Genomic DNA, 8043 nt, shown 5'->3' on the forward strand with positions numbered 1-8043 from the left:
ACAGACAGAGGCTCCACCCTGGGGCCAGGTCTGTGCCAGGAGAACGACACCAGAGAGACAGCCCTGGGTTGCTGGCTGCCCATCTTCAGGGCAGATCATCTGCCTGGATTTGTTCACAGAGGAAGTGGGCAGGGCTTCTCTCTCCCTGCAATGAAGAATGGCCTATTTAAAACCTGGGTTTGCTGCAGGCCTAGCATGGATGTGAGGTCGCCATCTGCCACCTGCACCATCACGGGCTCCAGAGGAAGGTCCCAAGAAGGCAGGGTCCAATCCAGGCCCGGGAAGTGGCTCATCAGGCTTTAGGGGCTGGTGGAGCTCCAGGTCCTACCTTCCCAGCACAAAGGCACCAGCAGCAGGTAGCTCTCCTATGTGGCTCCTGTGTGCCCATGGGGGTGGCTGTGAGGAAAGCATGTACATCCTGGCACTATTCGACCTATGTTTATACAAATGGGTTTAGAATGGAGATGGCTAATCACAACCTGGCTAATTTTTCCAAGCCCCATTCTGTGCCAGAAAGAAGTGCTTTCAGTGGATTGTTTCATCAAAACCATTCTTTCCACACTGTTTTGAACACCTCCTGTGTGTGCACAAGGGTTCTAGGTGCTGCAATTCAGGGTGGGTGAGAGGCGAACTCCCACGGAGAAATGATAGCGGTCTGTGCTCACAGTGGGGTATTACCCGGTCTTACAGAAGGAAATCCTGTCACCGGCTACCACATGCAGGCACACTGAGGACATTATGCTGAGTGAAATAAGCAAATCACAAAAGGACAAACCCTGTATGCTCCACGTAAAGTCCCTTGAGTGTCATATTCATAGGGGTAGAAAGCAGGATGGTGGATGCCCGGGGCTAGGAGTGGGGGCAATAGAGAGTTGCTGTTTAATTGGTCAGAGTTTCCTTTTGGGAAAATGAAGAAGTCCTGGAGTTGAGCGGTGGTGGTGGTTGCACAACAGTGCAAAGGTACATAACACCACTGAACTGCACACTTACCATGGTCACAATGGTCAATTATGTGTTATGTGCATTTTCCCAGTTTTTAAGAAGAGAGACAAAGTCCCTGCTCTCAAGGGGTGCATGTTCTGGTGGGGCCATTTATATTCTAGTGGGTTACAGTGAATATAGTATTTGGGGTGGTGAGCTAGCGCTCACACCCATCCAGTCATGGCCAAGGCTTCTGGCCCAGATGGGGGAGGTATGCACCCAGTTCATGCTGGCCCTACTTGGGCCTCTCCCTGCCCAAGCTGTGCCTCAGGCTCCCTTATCACTTCTGGGGGTGCACACTGAGACTCCCCACAAGGGCTCATGAGTTCTTAGAGGTGCATTTGCTCAGTCTCCTGTCCCTGCCCTCAGGCCAACTGTCTCCTGTCCAGGCCTCCTCTCCATGTATTGCTTCCAGAATCTGAGTCCCCACATTCTCCTCCTCAGCCCCGTCTTCAAGAAGCTGGAGGCTGGCACTCTGGAGGGCCCCTGGGAGGAGGGGGCCCAGCTGGCGGTAGAACCCTAGGGTTCCTCTGCACACAAAAGCCCACGCACTATTCACAGAGCAGGTCCTCCACCTCATCCCTGCGGCCACTTGGAACTTATAGGTTGATGAAAATGGTGTCTTATATGCTAATATATCCATCTTTGTATCAGTACAGCCATAACATATAATTTTTCATTTTTTTTTTTAGGAAAAGCACATGAAGGTCATGGTGTGGTCCTACCGCCTGCTTTGCTCACTGCAGGCCACATCCGGGACTTTGTGTGCAGTAGGCACTGAGTGGATGAAGGCAGAGACTGAAGGACTGAAGAGCTATCAGGACAGTTACATGCACTGTGATGGGCGTGCTTCCGGGAAGTGCCAGGGAACTCACCTTGCCCACAGAGTAGGAACAATATGAGACATTAGGCAGAATAAAACGGGAAAGCTGCCTAAGTGTAAGATCAAGGGCCCCTGGCAGGGCCAGGAAAGTCTCTGTCTCTGTTTCTCTTTCCCTCTCAACAGGAGCTGCAAGGTCTACTCAGTTTGAAGCAGAATTTAAGGTGGATGTTTGGGAAAAACTTCCAGAACCTACAAGTATCCAACACAAAGAATTATTTGCAAACAGGGCTGACAAGGGTGGAGCAGGAGAGATGCTCACTCAGGATGGGCACCTGAGGGTTTTGTCCTCCTCTGCCAGGCACCGCCTGCCTCCCCTGCCTCCAGGCTTCAGTGTGGCTTCTCCTGGTCTGGTGCTGTCTCACATGGCAGGTGGCTCCTTCTGGGATTCTGTGAGCCTTCCCCAAGGTGGAAGCAGGGTGTGGGCATGATAACTTTGTGAGGTCATCCCCATGGGCAAGTGCAGCTTCCTGAGCAAGCTGGTCTTGGGCTCATTTAAAGGTGGTTGAAATAAAAAAAGAAAACAGACAAGAAAGCAGTTCCTGGGCCCCAGGGGAGTGCCCTAACTGTCCATTCTGAGCTTGAGGTTTGCGCCTCACAGCGGGAGGGTGCCTCTAAGAATGCCGACATCAGAGCTTGTGGGAGGCCTGGCCCGAGGGCACCCTGCCTCTTTGAAGTGTCTCAGTGTCCCAGTTGAGAAGCCTGTGTAGGACAGGCCTGGAAAGAGAGCCTGCATATATGCCCCACTCCAGAAAGACGCACGAAAGCACATTCTATTTATGTTACAAACAGGGTGGTTCTCAAGGCTTTCAAAAGGTGCCGGCACCAGCACCCATCCCAGTGAGATTGCCCCCAGCAGGTGGGTGTGCGCAGGCCTCCCTGGTATGAGGTTGGATATTCACAAAGCTGGGTGCAGGACCTCTGTGAGCTGGCAGCTGGGGCAGGGCTGGCAATGTCACACCCCCGCATGCTGTTTCTGTGACAAGTCCGTGAAGAAAGGGGGTGTGTTTCCAGGCGGCTGTTAGAATGCAACCTGGGGCTTTGTGGCCGCTTTAAATGTTATTATGTGATGGCACGTGGTGATTAGCTGAACTGTTACTTGCTGGGAGCCCCCTCCCCCTGCTCTCAGCCCCCACAAAGCCCTGGAAGTGGGTTGAGACCAGAACAGGGCCATCAGCTGGTTCCAAAGAACCTTCACCCCACGGCAACTGCCTTTAATTGGTGAACACCTGCACCCCAACTGCTGCCTCTGGATGTCCCACATGTTTCACCCACTTGGGGGGAAGGGTGACACCATGCCTTTTACACCATAAAAGAGCCTGTGATCCCATTTACACTCTGTTGTAGAAAGAGCATATCCCACCCCAGCTCATTCCAAAGGCCACTTTTCTTCAGAATAACTGGGGGATGTCTTCTGCTCCAGCAGTGGGTCACGCACAGCCTGCTTTTCTGATGCCCCTGGGCACAAAGCTACCTGCCCGGTGATCTGCCCACTGCCTGCATTCTCTGGAGCACATCGGCTCAGGGCATCTCCCTGACGGTTTGGGACAGCAGAGGCAGATTCAGGGCTGACAGGTGACCGCATGAAATGTCATCATGCCTGTGGTAAGGTCCCCTTCCAGGAGATTCCTCCCTGGCCATCTTCCTCTTGGGGTGCTGCCTGACCTCTCCCTATCCCAGGGCTCCCTGTCCCTCCAGTCTTCCAGAGAAATTTGATGGCTCCAATCACTTTTGCTTTTTTTATGCTGAACTTTGACCCTTGCTTTGGCCAAACCCCTTTTATCTGGGCGACACCTTTAAGGGAAGGAGCAGATGTGTCTTAACCCCCAAAGGCCCAAGAAAGTCCACTGAGCATCTTTTCCCATGCCCTGGAGCTCCATTTGGTCTTTCCTGGGAGGAAAGCCTCCTTCCCTTGCCCACGGCAGTGACTGAGTTTGCATGTGGCTCTGTCCTGAGACGCCCTGGGCCCAGGCGCAGCAGGTGTCCCAGCTGCCTCTCTGGTCTGTTGCCTTGGGGTAGTTGGTCAGGTCGCTGGGCGGGGTCATGTCTTGGGGAGTGGAGGCCATGCTGCTGAGTTTCTTACCCACTGCTGCCCTGGTGGATGGTTCTTCCCCGGAAATATTCTGCACTGAGTTCATCTTTGGTTTCAGATCCGGGTCTGGGCAGGGAGGTTTCCCTAGTCATTTATGGCTCTTCTCTGTGTTCTACATGGGGGTCACATCTGGTTTAGAAAGCTGAGGCCCCCAAGGAGACTACCATCGGGTTCCTGTAAAGATCAGCGTTCAGTAGTCCTCCCTATCCTGGCTGGAGTCTGAGGGTGGGGCAGAGCGTCAGGGAAGCTCACTGATTCTGCATCAGAGAAGACAGTCTAGGACACTGACTTCCTGCAGGGTGTTGGTCGCATGTACGCACATGCACACCTGTACACACGTATGCACATGCACACATAGTGAACACGGACATGTGCATACGCACATGGGCACACCCACGCACACATGCACAAACATACCCTGAGTGGCCTTGCTGCATTCACAGGATCTGTGTGCAGACCAATCCAGCTTTAGAAAGAGCAGTTCTTCCAAGTTTGCAGGTGGTAGGTGAAAAATGCTACCGTAGATGTAGCCACCCGAATCCAGCTTTGTGGGCAGGCAGGCAGGCTTTTATGGGATGGGAGGAATATGAGGTCTGAAGGGGTTGGGGAGACAGAAGGCTGTGAGCTGGGTCTTCACAGATAGGATTGGAATGGACAGAAGGACATGGGGCATTTAAGGTAAAGGGGGCTGTGCAGATAAGGGCGCTAGGGGGTTAGTAGCTCTGGTGATAGCAGGCTAGCGGGACCAGAACAGCAGTGTATAGTCATAGAATAGTCACAGAAATGGACTGGGTGGATAAGGTGGGTCAGACAAGAGTGAAAGTCTTCACAGTGGGATGGACATTAGGAGCCACTGATATTTCCTGAAAAGAACAAGAAGAAAAGGAATAGATATTGACATGCACTTACTGTTTGCCAGATTCTAGGCCAGGTGCTTTACATTCTTTATCATAATCCTATGAGGGAAGGTAATTATTCCTGTTTGTATAAATGAGGCAGCTGAGGCTCAGAGAGATGGTATAACCAGCTCAGGGCTGCACAAGTTGTAACTGATGCAGCCAATTTTCAAACTCAGTTTTCCCAGTTCCAAAGCTCATGTTTGTTCCCTGTGCCACATTGCCTCCCAAGAAGAAAAATGAAGTTAATGTTAATTTAAGGAAAGATTAATCTAGCTGCAGTGAAGACACAGTCAGATTGGAGGCTGGGGTCAGGGGACTTTCTATTGAAATAAACAAGAGTGAAAAGTGAGATTAACGCGCAAGGTATGCCTGGAACATCTCATCACCCCAGAAAGCGAGGAAACAATCAGTGTGGACCCAGGAGCCAAAGTGGTTCCTACTGGCCACAGACAAGGCAAGCCAGACATCAGTCAGGATAGTAACTGCAAGCAGAATAAAATGCCTCAGGCATGTTGAAACCTGGGCCTTTATAACAATGCTAAAAGTAAAATGTCCATTGGTCACTTTTGGGAAACACTGGGAAGCATTCATTCTTTGGGAAACTGACGTAAGAAGGGAGAGCGCCCAGCACTCTTGCTCTCCCCTGTGAGGTTCCTCTTGTTTAGAAGCATTGTAGCTAGTTAATGAAGAGGGAGTTACAGAATCAGGACATCACCACGCCACACATCAAATGAATATATGCATCAGGACCAACACAACAAGAGCTAGCCGGATGCCATGTGCCTCCTGCTGGAAGGAACACCACCACCTTTGCTGTTTCTTGCCAAAAATAATTGCACCCAAATTGAATTGATTATTTAGAGCTAAATATCAACTTATAGGAAATTCAAGGGACAGAGGAATGTATCAAATGTTATGTTGGGATGCAATCAGCAAAATTCGGATGTGGGGCCACTGACTGGATGTTTGATAATATGCAGAAATTGATACCATTGTTGAAAGGGATGATAATGATGTTGTGGATGTGTGTTAAGAAAACTGATTTTTCCAAGATACTTCCTGAAATGTTTACAAATGAGATGATGTGATGTCCAGGGTGGATGTCGGGGAAATGGGAGGGGGTATGGATGAAACCATGCTGGCCATGGGTTGAAGATTGTCACTTTTAGGGGACAGAGGTGTATTAAGTTATCTTCTCTACTTTTGTCTATGTTTAAAAGGTGGTTCAGGTCATCCGCAGTCACCAGCAGCAGTGCAGATGGAAGAGCAGTGCGTGAACGGGGCGTGTTTAGAAGAGACAGACCAATGAGTCAGAGCTCCATCCCAGGCATGAGGGTGAGGGAGAGACATGGATGAATCTGAGCCCCTGACCTCCGTCAGGGTGCCACCAGGAATGTGGCCGGGCATGCCCAGGCTTCCAGGGCCAAGCCTGAGTGCCCCAAGGGAGCCAAGAACTGTCCTCAGCTCAGCTGGGACAACTGTGCCAGTTCTTACTGGTCGCCTATATTCCCTGCTCCAAGGTCACCCCCTCCATGACGTCTCCTGGACCCCTTGCAGCCATCCCCCCACCCTCCTCTGGACTCTGCAGGCTCCCCACTCTGACTCCTGCCCGGAGGAGTCTGACATGCACTTCAGCAGCTTGTGTTCACTCTGTTGTCCCCAGTGCTGTGTGTCCCCCTGGGGCAGGGTCCTCGCAGGAGCCCAGAACCCTCCACACAGGAGGTATTTGAGACGTGCCTACTGGTTATAAAACAGACTGCCTGCCTTGCTCCCCTGGCAGATGTGGATGGTCAGGCATTGACCATAAATTGAAACCAGAGGGGGAGGGCTGGGTAAGAAAGTGGAGGGCTTGCCTTTCATGAGCTCTTTCCTCAACTTCACCATGGCCAGGAGATGCTTAGCTGGAACCCAGCCTTGCAGCTGTTTGCATGGCCCAAGGGGCTGCTGCCCCTGAATCCCTTTCCCAAAGCCAAGTGCATCGAGGACCTAGAACCCTGAAGTGGTCCCAGAGGTGGGTGCATCCCATCAGGTCACGCTCTGGGACCAGGTACCCCATGTGACCCACAGTCTACTCTGGGGGTTCAGAAGGTGAGCACCTCTGTGCTGGGCAGTAGCTGGGCACCATGCATGCCCTGGGAACCTCTGGAGAAGGTCCAGCGGTGGAGAGAGCTCAGGCTGACCCAGTGCACCCTGTAGGGGAGATGAGAGAAGCTGGGTACCACATCTTAATCCCCTCTCTGTTCATATTTCGGGAGGCTTGGCTGTTGGTGGTGCCACCTGGTGCTAGTGCAGCTGAGACCCTGCAGACTTCCTGGGAGCTCCAACATCTTGGACCCATTCCAAGCTGTGTAATTATATTCTGCTTGTTAAACTCCCTCTGAGTCTCAGCTGATACTCTTGTCATTGGATTTGCTTTTTTGAGTCAGCTTTCAGAATGACGTCCTCAGGAAGCATGTTACTGTAAGTGTCCACAAGGGGGAGACACAGCAGAATCCCAGGCCTGGCTATGTGCTCCGGAGCCAGGACCCCTTGATTACAGGTGTTGGTGGATGGGGCACAGAGGTGCTGGAGGTCTCCCTGTCTACTTGTCCTACTCAGCTCAGGAAGAGGGCTGTGGTTCTGAGCGACAGACACGCGGTGCGGGGCCTCCTGGGCAGCAGTCCACCGGGGGTCCAGCCTGGTTCTGCGACTTTGGACAGGTGGTGCTGTCTAAATGGGACTCCTCTGAGGTCTCAGCTAACTTTAACATGATGTAGTTCAGAGTCTTAGAATTGTTTCAGTATGTGAAATTAGGTCACCTACCTCCAGGCCAACCTTTTGAAGGTAGCCCAGCAAGGCTCCCTTGGCTCCATGGCATCCACATGGGAGCAGAATGAACAGAGCAGGCGCCTCCTGCAGGCCCTGCCCCCTCTCCCCTGGCAAAGATCCAGAGGGTATCCAGCACAATAACGGCCCATTCTTCCATGGCCACAGAACCCCCCTTGAAACTCATGTGTAACAGAGAGAGAAGTAGGCTGCTTGGTAGATTCCCACCCTCATGGTGCCGAGCTGCACACACATGCAGTGTTGCACAGAGGCGGGGTCCTGGGGCTCCTCAGAGCACAACTCGCACACTCTGACCCCGTCCAACCTCCTCATTCTGCAAGTAGAAAACTGAGGCTTGAGGCCACATGCTTGTTAGGGTGGGTGGA

At 52.1% G+C, this 8043-nt stretch overlaps 1 long non-coding RNA gene across 1 annotated transcript; it reads left to right on the forward strand.

The window, feature by feature from the left end:
• The first annotated feature begins 317 nt into the window (after positions 1-317).
• Positions 318-7196, forward strand: LOC140847859 (uncharacterized). The gene is made up of 4 exons (XR_012128108.1): positions 318-356; positions 1674-1868; positions 3288-3466; positions 6073-7196. It is a non-coding gene; the product is annotated as an uncharacterized lncRNA (long non-coding RNA).
• Positions 7197-8043: the final 847 nt, after the last annotated feature.

This window comes from Manis javanica, chromosome 2, assembly GCF_040802235.1.
Source record: "Manis javanica isolate MJ-LG chromosome 2, MJ_LKY, whole genome shotgun sequence".
Classification (NCBI taxonomy): Eukaryota; Metazoa; Chordata; class Mammalia; order Pholidota; family Manidae; genus Manis; species Manis javanica.